This window comes from Dama dama, chromosome 20 (assembly GCF_033118175.1).
Source record: "Dama dama isolate Ldn47 chromosome 20, ASM3311817v1, whole genome shotgun sequence".
NCBI lineage: Eukaryota > Metazoa > Chordata > Mammalia > Artiodactyla > Cervidae > Dama > Dama dama.
This window is the reverse complement of record NC_083700.1, coordinates 74,269,539-74,287,149: the sequence shown is the minus strand read 5'-3', so window position 1 is coordinate 74,287,149 and position 17,611 is coordinate 74,269,539. Positions and strand designations below refer to the sequence as shown.

Below are 17,611 nucleotides of genomic sequence, written 5' to 3'. Positions count from 1 at the left end.
ATAATGCAGAGAGGTCCCATGAATGCTTTACCTGGTTTCTCCCAATGATAATATTCTGCAAAACCACAGATGGCTGTCTTCTTGTGAGTCTTCACATGGCAGAAAGAGCAAGAGAAGAGGCAAGCATTCTTCTGTCTCTTCTTATAATGTCATTAGGCCCATCATGAAGGCTCTATCCTCATGACTTAAGAACTTCCCAAGGGCTCCATTTACAGAGATGATAATGTTGGGGATTAGGGCTTCAACATGTGAATTTTGAGGTAGATAAACATTTAGTCCATCACAACTAATCTAATTCCTTTGCTTTGCTACATTAATTGTTAGAATAGTCTTATTGTATCTACACAAATCTTGCTGGGAGTTTGTCAAGAATTATGTTAAAACTGTGTATCAATTTGGGGAGAATTCATATATTTACCAGGTTAAATCTTCCAGTTCATGAACATGATATTTCTCTCTAATGAAATACATCTTTGATATCTTTTAATAGTTTAATGTGTAGAATTGTGTTAATTCTTCTTTAAATGTTTAGTAGAATTCCCCAGTGAAAGCATTTGGGCTCAGTAATTCTCTCTTTTTGGAATTGTTAAATTATGTATTTGTGTTTCTTAATAGGTATAGAGCTATTCAAATTATCTATTTCATTTTGGCTGAGTTGTGGTAGTTTCTATTTAGTTCATTTCATCTAAGTCACAAACTATGGATGTTTTCTGACCACAATGGAACCAAATGAGAAATCAGTAACACAAAGATGCAGAAAATCTCAAAACACAGAGAAACTCTAAATAACATGAGTAAAAGAGGAACATTCAAAGAAAAAAATTGGAAGTATATTATATATTGAAATTAGTTAAAATGAAAATACTTCCTAACAATCTTATAAGACGCAACTAAAGCACTAAAGTCAGTCAGTTGTAATGCACTGTGATAAGTGCTTCAAATAGTGGAAAAATTTTAACACTAAATGTTTATATTAAAAAGAGGGAAAATCTCAAATCAATAGTCTAAACTCCCACCTCAAAAACTTAGAAAAGGAAGAGCAAAATAAACCAAAAGCAAACATAAGGAGAGAAGTAATAAAAAGCAGAAATCAATAAAGTCAGTAAAACAAAAGCTGGTTCTTTTATAGTCAAGTAGGTTGTGATATAATTTAACTTTTTTTCCTACTTATAACTTATGGATCATTACTATGTTTTTCATTTTTTTAATCCTGAAAATGTTTTGTGAAACATTAAGGCAACATGAAACTATATGCTTATACCCATCTATTCAGTATAGTATAAAGCTAATTACAACCCCAATTATATGATAGGGATTTATTACACTAATTTTTTACAGATGGGTAAGTTAAAGTGAAGAAAGTTAAGACCATTGCCTAGGGCTATGATACTAGTAAATTTTGGAAGTGAGACAAGAACTTAAGTTTTTCTAACTCAGAAATATTTACTTTTTCACTACAGCACAATTTGTTCCTCAGGATCAAGGGGACAAGCATACATCATCATGCTTATCTTCTAAAATGTCAAGCATTTTCAAAGGATAGTATAATGAGCCTAAAATTGTATCATAGGGCTGATTTTCAGCATCATTGCTAAATGTCAAGAAAAAAAAAATCATTATTCATTTCCCCACTTGCTTCATATCTTTCCTCAGGTATCTTCTTATTCAGGCAACCTTGTTGAATCCCTTTTATAAAGTTTAACTCTTACCCAGCTCCCCAACATTTTCACCATGCTGTCTTTTTTCCAAAACTATTATTATCTTTTAACAATAACAAATCAATTTATTATTTATTTTATTATTTTCTGATTTGGGTCCACTTGAATTTAAATTCTACAAGAGAAAAAAATGTGTCTATTTTGTTTACTAGTGAAACAGAATCTATAAGAGGGTCTTGGATGTATATTAGAAATATATACATTGGATGATTTAGAAATAAATGAGAGACATAGAGTATATATATATATACATATATATGTATATATATATATAAAGTGAATTGAGAATGAATAAGTAAATGAATGAAGAAAAAGACATACAATGCCAAGAGTAAAATAAAGTTAATAGGATGTATCTGCAGCTTTTCTTAGGAAAACAGTTAATGAAACATCTGAGAAACTTGGATATTCAGAGCTATTTGACAACAATGCTTGCCAAATGTAAGTTATTACAAATTTAAAATCTTTGTGAACAGACAAAATATAAGCAAAACCTTTACTTCATTCCTACCCATAACTACCAGTTGAGAAAAGAAAAAGCTGAAACAAAACTCCCCAAATAGTGCTGGATTGTGATATTGGCAGTATTTTTATATGTAGGCTTGATCCTTTTCTCAGTTTCTTTCCAAGAAATGAAAGAAAATAAGGAAGAAAGGGCCAGAGCACAGCTCAGTGTTTCTTTCTGATGAGATGATTTGGGACAGTTATTAGAAATGGCATTTGAGTTGTTAGAATTAAATAGGACTCAGATGAGGACTCAAAGTGGCTAGGAATAATTGACAGAGAAAGAGAGAAATTTAATAATAATAGAAGACTAAATTGGTTGTACTCCCATTGGGAACTTTTATTTTGTGTTTATTTAGGTAAAAAGAAAAAGAATAATTATGAATAGGAATAAATCACAATATGTTTTCTAGAAGTTCAGTCTATCTGGAATTGATTTTAGTGTTTGGTCTGAGCTAGGATCCAGTCTCATTTCTTCCCCATGTTACTAACACGTCTAAATTTTCTATGTGTTTAATATGCATATGCACACACATACATGCCTTCCATCTTTTTAACATACACAAATGTCAGTTTATCTGTATATGTTCAATTTATCTATTTCTATGGATAGATAGTTTAGATAAACTATCTCAATGCCTGTAGCACACTGCATTATTGTATTGTAAGTCTAGGATTTTCCTCTTTAAGAATATTTTGACTAATCTTGAGTGTTAGTCTTCTATAGAAATTGTAGGATCATTTTGTTACTTTCTACTTGAAGACAGTATTTTTCAGAGATGGCTCCACCAGTTTATCTCATCCCACAGGCTTCTTTTGCAATCTGACACTGATACTCCTTTATCAAGAGTGTGGTCTGTATGATGGGCTCCAGTTTCATCCATCTCATTAGAACTGATTCAAATGAATTCTTTTTAATGGCTGAGTAATATTCCATGGTGTATATGTTCTCTTCCTTTGAATCTGGGTGGCTTTGTGATCATGGCAGACATGATACAGATCTAAGGCTGAGGCATAAAAGCTGTCAGAGCTTCTTCCTGGCTCTGCATTCCATGACATGCTTCATGGAGGCCCTGAGCAGACATGTACATTTAATGTCTGGCTTCCGTATAGCAACTGTGTTGAAGAGATCACATGGAGCAAATATATAGAGAGATAATAAAGGGTCCCAGCTGTTCTAGCTCCCAGCTCAAGTGCAAAACACACAAGAAAGCAAATCCTCAGATAATTCTAGCCTCCTCTTTCAAATGCTCCTAACTGCTCTAATATTTAGTTGAGCAGAAACTAGCCTTTTCTATGAGTTCAGCCCAAATTGCAGATTCATGATTTAAACAAATATTGCTGTCATTTTAAGCCACTGAGTTTTCAGTTGGTTTGTCATGTAGCCAGAGTAATAGAACATTTCAACAGTCAGCATCACACACACACATGGAGCCACCCTTGAATGTTCTAACTTTAATAATAATTGTGTTGAATCTACAGTTTAATTTGGAAAGACCTAGTATCTAACTATTACTGATAGGAACTTTCAACCCATGAACATGGTGTACACGTTTTTATTTTTTGAGACTCTTAGAAGTCTAGTCTTTCCATATAGTTTCATAATTTTGCTATAGAGGTCTCATAAATTTAGTTAAGTTTTTCCTAAACATCCTATATTTTAATGCTATATTGTATCACACCTTTATATTGATTAATTAATTGCTCATGTTGATATCATTTTAATATTGATATTGCATCTAGCTCCTTGTTACATTCTTATTCTAAAAATATACTATTAATATTTTGAGTTTTCTACATAGAAAACTTTTCTAGCTTTTCTGATTATTTATTTTTCTTATCTAAGACAAATATTTTAGCATCCTTCACTGATTCTGAGATGTCATTGATTATAAAATGCACAACAATATATTTTATATTTATGCAAAAATATAAAAAAAGTGCCATATTAATAAAAATACCTATTTTTTCCCTTGTCTTTAATGGGCTGATTTGTATTTCCATTATAATATTGAATAGAAGTGGTGAAAGGAGACATCCTTGTTTTGCTTTCAGCTTCACATTTTTTGCAGGTCTTGTAAGTACAAATCTGTTACTGAATTTTATTCAGTGTTGAATGTTTCATCTGAGATAATCATTTGCTTTTTTTCCTATGTGATGGATTATGTTAATTTATTTCTGAAAACAATCAACTAGCCTCTTATTCCTAATATAAGCCCAACTTAATTCTTAGATATATTTCTTATGCATTGCTGGATTCAGTTGGCTAATAGCCAGTTTAGGATATTTGTGTCTGTATGTGTATATATATGTATGTGTGTGTATATGTGTGTGTGTGTGTGTGTGTGTGTGTGTGTATTTTAGTGAGATTGTTCTTTACTTTTCCTTCCTTGTACTATCCTTTTAAGTTTTGGTAAAATTAAATTTAGCATAAGGTACTTTTGTCTATGTTCAGGAGCAAGATTGGTCTTAATTTTCCTCTTGTTCTGTCCTTTGAAGGTTTTGGAATCAAATTAACCTAGGCTCAAAACATGAAATGCAACTGTTTCCTCTTTTACTCTACAATCTGGAATATTTTGTGTGATAATAGATTTGTTTGTTGAATATTTTATAAAATATATTCAAATTTGCAAATGAAGTCATTTGGGTCTGTAATTTTGTGACAAGCTTTGAAATACTGGCTCAACTACCTAATGGTTGTCATTAATCCTAGTTGGGCTTTCTCTTTCTTTTGAAATGAGTTTTGTTTCATTTTTAAAGGGATGTATTTCATCTAAGCTTTCAAATTGTTTTTGTAAAGTTGTTCAGAGGATTTACTCATCTTTTAAATATCTGCTGAATGTGTAGTTATCTCTTTTTTCATTTACCTGCATGCATGCTGAGTCTCTTCAGTCACGTCTGATTCTTTGTGATCCCTTGGACAGTAGCCCTCCAGGCTCCTTTGTCCATGGGGTTCTCCAGGCAAGAATTTGGAGGGATTTTCGTACCCTGCTCCAGGAATCTGCACAACCCAGGGATTGAACCCAGGTCTCTTATATCTCCTGCACTGGGAGACAGGTCTTTACCATTAGCGACACCTGGGAAGCCCCTTTTTCATTTAGTAGTGCTTATTTTTGTTCACTTAATCAGTTATAGCAGAGAGCTGTCAATTTCGACAGTTTTTAAAGATCCAACATGGGCTTCCCTGGTAGCTCAGCTGGTAAAGAATCCACCTGCAGTGCAGGAGACCCCGGTTTGATTCCTGGGTCATCATGTTCCCTGGAGAAAGGGTAGGCTACCTACTCCAGTATTCTTGGGATTCCCTGGTGGTTCAGATGGTAAAGAACCCACCTGCAATGCTGGAGACCTGGGTTCAATCCCTGTGTTGGAAAGATTCCCTGGAGGAGGGTATGGCAGTCCACTCAAGTGTTCTTGCTGGGAGAATCCCCCTGGACAGAGGAGCCTTGCGGGCTATAGTCCATGGGGTTACAGACAGTTGGACACAACTGATGACTGAGCCACCAAAGCACAGCACACACATATCCGACATATGTATATTTTTTTAATTGGAGGGAGTTGCTTTACAATGTTGTGTTAGTTTCTTCTGTACAACACTCTGTTCAGTTCAGTCACTCAGCCATGTCTGACTCTTTGCGACCCCATTAATTGCAGCACGCCAGGCCTCCCTGTCCATCACCAACTCCTGGGGTTTACTCAAATTCATGTCCATCGAGTCGGTGATGCCATCCAGCCATCTCATCCTCTGTCATCCCCTTCTCCTCCTGCCCCCAATCCCTCCCAGCATCAGGGTCTTTTCCAATGAGTCAACTCTTCCCATCAGATGGCCAAAATATTGGAGTTTCAGCTTCAGCATCAGTCCTTCCAATGAACACCCAGGACTGATCTCCTTTAGGATAGACTGGTTGGATCTCCTTGCAGTCCAAGGGACTCTCAAGAGTCTTCAACACCACAGTTCAAAAGCATCAGTTTTTCGGTGCTCAGCTTTCTTCACTGTCCAACTCTCACATCCATACATGACCACTGGAAAAACCATAGCTTTGACTAGATGGACCTTTGTTGGCAAAATCATGTCTCTGCTTTTTAACATGCTATCTAGGTTGGTCATAACTTTCCTTCCAAGGAGTAAGCATCTTTTAATTTCATGGCTGCAATCACCACCTGCAGTGATTTTGGAACCCAAAAAAATAAAGTCTGACACTGTTTCCCCATCTATTTCCCAGGAAGTGATGGGACCAGATGCCGAGATCTTAGTTTTCTGAATGTTGAGCTTTAAGCCAAGTTTTTCACTCTCCTCTTTCACTTTCATCAAGAGGCTTTTTAGCTTAGACACTAGTCAGCCATAATTATACATATATAACCTCCCTCTTGAGCCTCCCTTCCCTCCCCACATCTCACCCCTCTAGTTCGTCACAGAGCGCCAGGCTGGGCTCCCTGTGTTATATAGCAACTTCTCACCAGCTCTCTATTTTATACATGGCAGCGTATATATGTCATGCTACTTTCTGCATTCATCCCAGTCTCTCTTTCACTCACTGTGTCCATGAGTCTGTTCTCTATATCTGCATTTCCATTCCTTCCTTGCAAATAGGTTCATCAGTATGATTTTTCTAGATTCCATATATATGCATTAATATACAGTTTATTTTTCTGACTTACTTCACTCTATAACAGGCTCTAGGTCCATCCACCTCATTAGAGCTGACTCAAATTCATTCTTTTTAATGGCTGAGTAATATTCTATTGTATAAATGCACTACATACTCTTTATCCATTCATCTGTAGGTGGACATCTATAGTTTCTTCCATGTTCTGGCTATTATAAATAATGTTGTAGTGAACATTGGGGTATATGTGTCTTTTATAATTGTGGCTTTCTCAGGGAGGAACATGACAGCCCACTCCTGTACTCTTGCCTGGAAAATCCCATGGATATAGAAGCCTGGTAGACTACAGTCCATGGGATTGCAGAGAGTCAGACATGACTGAGTGATTTCACTTTCTTTCTTTCAGGGAATATGCTCAGTAGTGGGATTTCTGGGTAATGTGTAGATATATTCCTAGTTTTTAAAGAAATACCCATACTTTTTCTATACTGGCTGTATCAGTTTACATTTCCACCAACAATGTAGGAGAGTTCCCTTTTCTCCGCATCCTCTCCGTCATTGCAGACTGTTTGATGATGGCCATTTTGACTAGTATGAGGTGATAACTCATTATAGTTTTGATCTGCATTTCTCTAATAATTAGTAATGTTGAAAATCTTTTCATGTGTTTATTGGCCATCAGTGTGTCTTCTTTGGAGAAATGTCTGTTTTGGTCTTCTGCCCATTTCTTGATTGGGCTGTTTGTTTTTCTGGTACTGAGCTACATGAGCTGCTTACATATTTTGGAGATTACCTTTGTTGGTTCTTTCATTTGCAATTATTTTCTCCCATTCTTGGGGTTGTGTTTTGATCTTGTTTATTGTCTCCTTTTCTGTGAAAAACCTTCTTAGTTTAAATAGGTCCCATTTGTTTATTTTGGTTTTTATTTATGTTACTGTAGAAGGAGGGTCAAATAGGATCTTGCTGTGATTTATGTAAAAGAGTATACTGTCTATGTTTTTCTCTAAAAGTTTTGTAGTTTCTAGCCTTACATTTAGGTCTTTAATCTATTTGAATTTATTTTTGTATATGGTGTTAAGAAGTGTTCTAGTTTCTTTCTTTTACTTGTCAGTTCAGTTCAGTCGCTCAGTTGTGTCCAACTCTTTGCGACCCCATGAATCGCAGCATGCCAGGCTTCCCTGTCCATCACCAACTCCCAGAGTCTACTCAAACTCATGTCATTGAGTCAGTGATGCCATCCAGCCATCTCATCCTCTGTCGTCCCCTTCTCCTCCTGCCCCCAATCCCTCCCAGCATCAGGGTCTTTTCCAATGAGTCAACTCTTCGCATGAGGTGGCCAAAGTACTGGAGTTTCAGCTTCAGCATCAGTCCTTCCAATGAACACCCAGGACTGATCTCCTTTAGGATGGACTGGTTGGATCTCCTTGCACTCCAAGGGACTCTCACGAGGCTTCTCTAACACCACAGTTCAAAAGCATCAGTTTTTCGGTGCTCAGCTTTCTTCACAGTCCAACCCTCACATCCATACATGACCACTGGAAAAACCATAGCCTTGACCAGACGGACCTTTGTTGGCGAAGTAATGTCTCTGCTTTTTAATATGCTATCTAGGTTGGTCATGACTTATAGCTGCCTTCAATTATTGAAGAGGCTATCTTTTCTCCATTTTATATTCCTGCCTCTTTTGTCAAAGATTAGGTGCCCATAGGTACATGGGTTTAATCTCTGGGCTTTCTATCTTGTTTCATTGGTCTATATTTCTTTTTTTGTGCCAGAACCATACTATCTTGATGACTGGAGCTTCATAGTATAATGTTAGAAAGGTTGATTCCCTCAGCTCTTTTTTTTTTTTCCTTTCTCAAGATTGCTTTGACTGTTTGAGATCTTTTGTGTTCCATCAGTTCAGTTCAGTCATGTCCAACTCTTTGCAACTCTATGTACTTTTGTCTGCTAGGCTCCTTTTCCCATGAGATTCTCCAAGTAAGAATACTGTAGTGGGTTGCCATTCCCTCCTCCAGGGGATTTTCCTGACCCAGGGGTCAAACCCTTGTCTCCTTTGGCTCCTGCATTGCAGGTGGATTCTTTACCTCTGAGCCACCATGGAAGTCCATACTTTGTCTATGGACACTCTCTAAGGTCCTGGATAAAAGAAAGTTGGTCTAGATAGAATGGTGTTTGCATTCATGTTAAATGTAACCCTATGTCCCTGGCCCATTGATGGCTTCTTCTAACACCAGAGGGCAAAGAAAGGTTATGGTTGGTGAGAGAGAGGAAAGTTCCTTTCTGTTGTTAAAGTCCCCATAACGGAGTGACGATACCCACCAGGGGAGTCTGTCTATTACTGACAGGGGCATAGCCCCACATACCCAAGTTCAAAATTGCATTGGTGAGGCCGAGCAGCAGGAGTCGTTTACCCAGCTCCATTCTGTAGAGGGCTCGTCTGGGACCTAGTTTTCTTCTTCCTCCTCAGAATGATCTTGGTTTCCCGTGGGTCGGTGGGGTCCTTCTGGGTGGTCCACTCGGCGTCCTCCGGGTCAGCGTGGTATGTCTTCTTTGCTCTGGTGTGATGGATCAAGGGACAATACCTGCAATTTTAACTGCAGTAGGGGTAGTTAGAATAACATAAGGGCCCTTTCACCAAAGGGCTAGCAAATCATGATTCCAATCTTTGACCCATACTTGGTCACCAAGTGTAAACTCATGAATCTGTTCCCCAAGGGGGAACGGCACCCTTTCTTGTACAAACTTAGTTACCCGATTTATTACCTTACCCAGTTCCATCTGCTGTGAAATCCTATCCCCCCTTACCTGAGGCAAATTTGTTGACACCTGTTTTCTTATGGGAGAAGGCCTCCCATACACAATTTCGTGTAGAGAATAGCCTTGGGACTGTGGGGTCATCCTGAGTCTGAGCAGAGCCATTGGGAGCAAGTCCACTCAGGAGCAGTCAGTCTCTCTGATCCACTTGGAGAGTCTCTTTAAGTGTCAGCCTTATGGAGATAACAAAGGCTTATACCTCATATGTGAGAATTAAAGAGGAAAAGGGCTCCCTTACAAAAGGGGGACAGGACTCCCGGTGCCTTGAGCAATACTACCAGGTCTGGGATGAATATTTCTGGATGACTCCTGAGAAAGGACAGTTGATTGCCCCTGCTACTATTTGCTGGGAACAAAAAGAACAGAAAGTTGGATTTGGAGACTATCCCCTAGACCCAAAAGAATTGTTATTTGTCCCCTGAACAAAGTAAACAAATCTTGGAAGTTACCTATCACCCCAATCAGTCTGCTCAGTGGCCCAGTTCCGACTGGAAATATAATCCTGGAATCCGCTGGGTAGCCCCCAATGGGACCCAGTGGCTCTGTGGGCTTAACTTATGGCCATGGTTACCAGTTGGCTGGGTGGGGCATTGCACATTAGGATTTGCTTTCGCCCATGGCAGAATTAAGCCTAGCCTACACCAGCCTCCAGTAAACCTGTCTTATCTGCATGCAAGATGGACACGATCTGTGTTCCAATGGTATGACTATCTTGCTGCCTTGTTTATACCCTCTGTAGGGACAACGGATATCATGGTTAAGGTAGAGGCCTTAACTAATTTCATTAAACAGGCCCTCTTAGACAGTACTAAAGCCATTCAAGCTTTGAACGAAGAACAGATTCAGATGAGGAAGGCAGTAATTCAAAATAGGATGGCATTAGACATACTCACAGCAGCCCAAGGAGGGACTTTGGCGAATGGTGTGTACATCCCTGACCTGTCTGAAGATGTATCTGCTGCCTTGGAGGATATGCAAAATCAAGTGAAAGCCATGTCTAATGAATTGTTATAGTAATCTTGATCATACTGCTTTGTGGACCCTGCTTCCTACAATGCCTTGTGAATTTTGTAACCCAGAGGTTGATAGCATTCTCTCATGTGGGTGGCAGGAGGGCTAAGGTACAATATATCTCAATAAATGATGCTTGTTATGGAAACTAAGAGCATCAAGAGGGGGGGAATGAAGAAGGAATTCATAGGGCCTGGACTCCATCTCAGGCCTGTCTGTGCTGATGGTGCGAGGCCACCTCTCCAGTGGACTCTGAACTCTGTGCTTAGCGCCTGTGGGAATGACAATGGAAGGATAAGACCCCCCTCTGGGCAGGGGAATCTTGAAGAACAGACACTAATCACCCCTGCCTCCGGACACTATCTATCAGAATGTAAGCACAGGCTTATCAGTTATTAACTATTTGGAATGTAACTGCGGGCTTATTGATTATTGACTGTTTGAACACATAACACGTGAATGATGGGGTTATTGTAGTTGTATTTACCCTTCCTTTGTTTATGTAAGTCTCAAGGGAATTGGGGTAGTGGGTTTGGACACATGGGGTATAAAAGATTTTCACAAATGCTGGTCGGGGCCCTTGGCTAAGAGGAGACTCTGCCTTGGGCCCGCGGGCGTAATAAACTGCACTCCACTATCAAAAAAAAAAAAAAGAATGGTGTTTGCTTCTGGCAGGTCTCTGGAAGCCAGAGTCTCAGCTTGAGACGCCTCTGATCACCAGTGTAGTATGAACTCAATTGACAGACAATAGGAAGTCTGGCTTTTGGCTCTACTTTGTCAGGGAATATATAGTTTTTTATTCACTAACAAAGTTTTGAAATCATCAGTTTCTATGTACATGTGGTCCATTAGAGCAGGGTAATATAGTGCCTTCTGGTGCTTACTTTTTAATCTGGGAATGATCTATTCGAATCTCCACCTTGAGTGAGACCTGGAATTTTTATTCCTATGCTTCAAACTTCATAAGGGTTAACAGCAAAGGCTTAATCTCCCTGGTTTGATAAATACTCTCAAGCAAAAGCTATTTTAAATAACTCTTACCTTTCTAGATTCCTGCCTTCACCTTGTTTTTCACCCAGATAGCTATATGTTTTGTTAGTTTATGGATAAATTTGAGTTAGAAAATCTTCCCTTCTATCACTATAAGTTGATTTAAACAAAATGATCTGTCCTGGCCCCTAGTACACTATATTCCTAAAATGGAAATCCAATGCCATTTCTTTTCAGTCATTTTATAAACATTTGTTGACTGCCTCTTATGTGCTGGTCACTGTGGAAAGAGCTTGAGATGCAGAGTTCAGTAAGTTGTAGGAGTTAACTTGAAGTAATTGCAGTTGACAGGCGGAGTGGGGAGGGAAAGTCACATGAACACAATACTGTAACTTGAAAATGATGAAAGAACTTTATGTAGAATATTATGATGTAAGGGAGCAGATGCATCATTCCTGTTTCAGGCTGAAGCAGGTGGTATGAGAGAATGAACTTTGAAGGAGTTAATATCTGAGGAATATAAGTAGATTGTGAGCTTCGTGAGGGTAGGTCCCTAATCTGATTTAGTCAGTATTGTATTCTTTATGTTTAGAAGGTGGTTCTTACTAAATATTTGTTGAATTAACAAATGTTTGAAGAGAATGTAATTAAAATCTGGCTACCTTTTATTGTCCTTGCCTGAAGAAATCATGACTATTGATGAATCACACATGTGTGATTAATCATGTCTTTATTTTTCCTTATTTTCTCTAATTTATCTTTTCTCAAGTTAAAAATCATGTGTCCCTTCATCATGTCTATCTTAAGTATACAGGAGTAGAAGAAGAGGGGAATTAGTTCTGGAATTCAAAGGGTCTAAGGCCTATGGAGAAGGAAATGGCAACCCACTCCAGTGTTCTTGCCTGGAGAATCCCAGGGATGGGGGAGCCTGGTGGGCTGCCGTCTATGGGGTCGCACAGAGTCAGGCATGACTGAAGCGACTTAGCAGCAGCAGCAGCAAGGCCTATGACAGAACAAATTATTAGTCTATATTTTTCCTTATTTAATATTTCTGTTTATCCTCAGTCTTCCTTTAAAATACAAGTGATGAGTTCTTTCTGGTTCTTGAATTTGCATTTGAATAGTTATGTTATAATGGAAAGAGCTTTGGAAACTGATCTTCATTTGAATCTTATCTCTACATCTTGTTAGTTATATAAACAGTAAGCCTTGTTTTTCTTATTTATGAAATAGACTTAAGGGGAATTCTGTGGTAGTCTAGTGGTTAGGACTCCACATTTTCAGTGCTGAGGGCCTGAGTTCAGTCTTTGGTCAGGGAACTAAGGTCTGGCAGTCTGTGTACTGTGACTTCACAACAAAGCAAAGCTTTAAAATAGACTTCATATTTGCAGTTTTGCAACTTTTAAACTTAATTATTTTTGATTATGTTATATATATTTTTGTAAATAATTATATTTTTGGTTTGCTAAGTCTCCATTGCTACCTGTGGGCTTTCTCTAGTTGTGGCAAGCAAGGGTTACTCTTTATTGTGGTGCACAGGCTTCTCATTGCAGTGACTTCTTTTATTGCACAGCACAGGCTCTAGGCACACAGGCTTAAGTAGTTGCAGCATGTGGGCTTAGCAGTTGCAGCTCGCAGGCTCTAGAGTGTGGGCTCAGTAGCGGTAGCACACCGGTGTTAGTTGCTCTGTGGTGTGTGGAATCTTCCTGGACCAGGGATAAAACCCATGTACCCTGCATTGGCAGGCAGATTCTTATCCACTGTACCACCAGGGAAGTCCTGCAGTATTGCAACTTTTAGAAATAACTGTATGATATATATAATATGTAAATAAATATAAATAATATATACAAATAAATTGTATATAATATATATACATAAACTTGTAAGGACTATTAATATGTAGAGCATTGTTATTTTTATTAGCATTATTTTTCTTCTTATAATGTATCTGAAGATTTTCATAGCTGAGCTTTTCCCTACCTTTCTTCTACCTACCTCTAATTAAGTAATTGGAGATTAATAAATTAAATATTAACAAATTAAAAAAATTTATGAGATATGTTTTTGAAGGTTGTCTGTGGGAGTTTTTGGTGTGTGGATCATGTAATTTGAAGTTATAATGTTGCCTCAGGTCTTGGTACTCTATCACTTCAGCCCTAATCTGGATAAACAGCAATAAGTTTACCTCATTAGTCACAGGGAGTGGTGAAAGTAGTAAATGGTAGGAAGAATTTTAGCACATGAAGTTTGATTATGTTTAAATTTGCATTATGAATCCCAAGTGATTTTTTTGTAAAATATATTGTTTTATATTTCCATTTAATTTTTCATATAAACACAGAATTTAATTTAGAATAGATTATATTCTCTGTCCCATTCTAGTTCATGGGCATTTATCAATATTTCCAAAGGTAAAGTAGGATAATAAAAATAAAGAACATGCAAAGAGCGTCTCTTTTCTTTATTGGTATATTAAAAAAAGAAACACAAAATTTTGATTCAGAACCTCATGAATGAATGTTTGTTAATATAAGAAACTCAAAGCATTGGGAAATGTGTACTAGAATTGATGCATATTAATAACATGAATTTTATTTTAACTGAATTCCTAGACTATTTTTTCTAGAGTACCAAAATTATGAGTATCAGAAGACTAGAGAACTGTGGAAATATAAACTCTTGGTACAACTTTGAGGTGCTTTTTTGGTTGGCTATTATAACAGTTAATTTTCTTCTTTTAAGTATCTTCTTCAGTTTGGAACATACTCTCAAGTTTTTAAATTAGCAAAGGTATATTGAAAGGTTAACAAATTAGCAAGGCAATAGTGGGTGAAATTAGTCAAGTGATTTTTGACTGGGTTTATATCAAGTTTATTAATCTTCCTTGTATTGTCTAGTACTGTCTCGGTATTTTTCTCTTGAAATTGGCAAGATAAAAATTTAGATACACAGAAAGGGATAAAAAAGAAAAATATTAAGGGGAATTTTACCAACATTATCTTAAGAGTGCTGATTTCCACGTTATAATTTAATTTATGCTGTTCTGATATTTAGAATAGGTGTCTCTGTATAGCCCTTCCTTATTGTGGATGTAACACCATCATATGCTCCCTTCATTATCAATGATTGGAAAGAATTTGAAAATCAAAATAGTTGAAATGCAAAGAAGCTTTTCTTATTGGAGATAGAACTTTAACCTCTCCAGAGGTAGGTTCTTTCTAATAAAAGCTGAATCAATACAGCTATAATTTCAATTAAAATATAATTTGTGTTCTTGAGAACTTTAGGCATCTGTGTAGTAGTTTTGTTTTTTTTTTTAATAAAGCACCTACTCTCCAGAAATTGAGGAAGAAAGTTACCCTATTTAAGATAACACATACTTATTGAATGTCTGTTTTATGTTAAACATACTGTTAAATCTATAGGAGATATAAAAATAAGAAGGACATTTTTGTTGACTTCAGTTAGCTTTCAGTCTGTTGGGTAATTGGACAATGTAATGATCCATCACATAAGGTACAAAATTAGCTCTAAGGGCATTTGGATGAAGGAAAGATTGTGTCTCTCTAGAGGTAAAAGAATAAAGAAAGAGACCACAAACCTGTGGGCTTTATGGGTAAGCTTTAAGGGAAAATAGAATTTGGCAGCTGAGGATATGACATGTTTTAGGGATTATAGTCTAGGCTAACAGTTTAAGATAACAAGAGGCAAGGAATTCTTGGCATATTTAGAGAACAGTGAGTATCATAGGTTTAATACATGGAGAATATTGAGAAACTGAAAACATTAGCTTCATCTGGTAGATTGAGAAAATTTAGGCTATAGTAAATTTCAGTAGGGAAAGCTTTAGTGGTTTTTAGCAGGATAGTGTCATCATTCAAACTATTCTTCAGGAATAATTCTTTAGCATCATGTTCAAAAACTTAGAAGATGCAATAGCATAATGTACACTGAGAACCACAAAGACTTTGACACAGTTGAAGTAAAGCAGACATTCAGGGGAATGTAGAAGGTGAGGCAAGAGGGGAGGCAAGAATCTTAGGTTCCAGGAAGTATTAAATTGATCATAATAGTGAGAAGGGATCACGGACAATCCTTAACTAGAGGTGTAACAATAAGAACATTCTAGAAATTGGGAATGGATCCATCTCCCTCATCATGTGCTTCTGCCCAGTGGTTATTTGTTCTTCTCTTTTGATCCTCTACTCAGTATCATTTTTTTTTCTTTTTTAAATTCCAGCAAGATCTACTGTCAGAGAATCTGTCCTTCCCACTTCTCTGTGCCTACCCTATTCCGTGGATGTGAGAGTTGGACCATAAAGCTGAGCACCAAAGAATTGATGCTTTTGAACTGTGGTGTTGGAGAAGACTCTTGAGAGTCCCTTGGATGCAAGGAGATCCAACCAGTCCATCCTAAAGGAAATCAGTCCTGACTATTCATTGGAAGGAGTGATGCTGAAGCTGAAACTCCAATACTTTGCCCACCCGATGGGAAGAACTGACTTAATGGAAAAGACCCTGATGCTGGGAAAGATTGAAGGTGGGAGGAGAAGGGGATGACAGAAGATGAGATGGTTCAATGGCATCACCGACTCAATGGACATGAGTTTGAGTAAGCTTCTGGAGTTGGTGATGGACAGGTAAGCCTGGCGTGCTGCAGTCCAAGGGGTTGCAAAGAGTTGGACACAACTGAGCAACTGAACTGAACTGGCCCTATTCAAAGACCTCATATTTGAGTAGAAGACACAATAAGGAAATAGCCCCAGATGATTCTAACATTCATGAGAGAGATTTCATGGCATAGAGAAGAAATTTGAAACTATTTCAGTGGGTGACTGCCAAGGAGAGATTGCAAACAGAGGAGAAAAGAAAATCAAGGACAGAGCCTTGGGGAATGTTTATTTTTAGATGTTGAGAGAAGGACAAAGAGTCTGAGAAGGAGAAAGGACAGATCAGAAAAATAGGAGTAGAACCAGGGACAAAGAACGTAATGGTATAGAAGAAAGTAGAAAGCTGCCAGTGGAGTTGTGTGAACATCATTGATGGCACTGAGACAGTAAGAAAGAAGACAACTTAGGTAAAGCAGGTGAATTAAGAGTAGATTTAGCACTGCTTTTAAAGGGAAAATGGTGAACAGATTCTAGATTGCAGTAAGTTAAGGCAGGGAGAAGGCTGAGACTGAAGATGGAAAGAATCAATGATGGGTGAAGAGAGAAAACACGGAAATGAGACATGTTGTTAAGAACACAGTGGGAGATAGCCTTGGAAGAGAGAACAGAGAGCAGACGGAAATGAGAGGGACGATTAAGACAGAGCTTTTAGATGGGAGGGGTGGTTGAAGGTGCTCAGTGTGACACATGTGGCATAGTGCTTAAGAGAGCTGTCCGTGGGAGCAGACTCTAGCTTTTCCTCTAACTTTGAGACCTTATATTGTATATGTCACTTGACCACGCTAAACCTTGTCTCCTTTCTAAGTCTCCCTTCAAATAGAGATACTGACAGTACTTATGGAGTTGGAATAAGGATTAAATGAGTTAAAACTCAGAGCAGTAGTTGCCCATAATCATTACTTATTATCAGTGGGGACAGCATGGGTGGTATTCTCTGTGGAGCTTCTGGTAAAAACATCTTGGCCAGTGAATGCATTGAGGTAAAGTCAGGGAATGAGAACTTTTGACACAGTTGATCATGTGCTCTAAGTCAGAGGTCCCCAACCATTCTGGCACCAGTGACTGATTTTGTGGAAGACAATTTTTCCACGAACTGAAAGGTTGGAGGGATGGTTTGGGGATGATCCAAATACAGTACATATATCGTCCACTTTATTTCTATTATTATTACATAGTGATACATAATGAAACAGTTATATAACTTACCATAATGCAGAATTAGTGGGACTCTTGAGCTTGTTTTCCTACAACTAGACGGTCCCATCTGAAGGTGATGGGAGAGCAGTGGGGAGCG

The 17,611-nt window shown here is 37.8% G+C and overlaps 1 long non-coding RNA gene across 1 annotated transcript in view; it reads left to right on the top strand.

Moving 5' to 3' along the window:
- LOC133041207 (uncharacterized) overlaps positions 1-17,611 on the top strand; it is a 268,871-nt gene that overhangs the window by 161,599 nt on the left and 89,661 nt on the right. Inside the window, exon 5 of the long non-coding RNA XR_009689192.1 lies at positions 15,888-16,287. This is a non-coding gene — a long non-coding RNA (uncharacterized LOC133041207). The remainder of the gene's footprint in view (positions 1-15,887; positions 16,288-17,611) is intronic.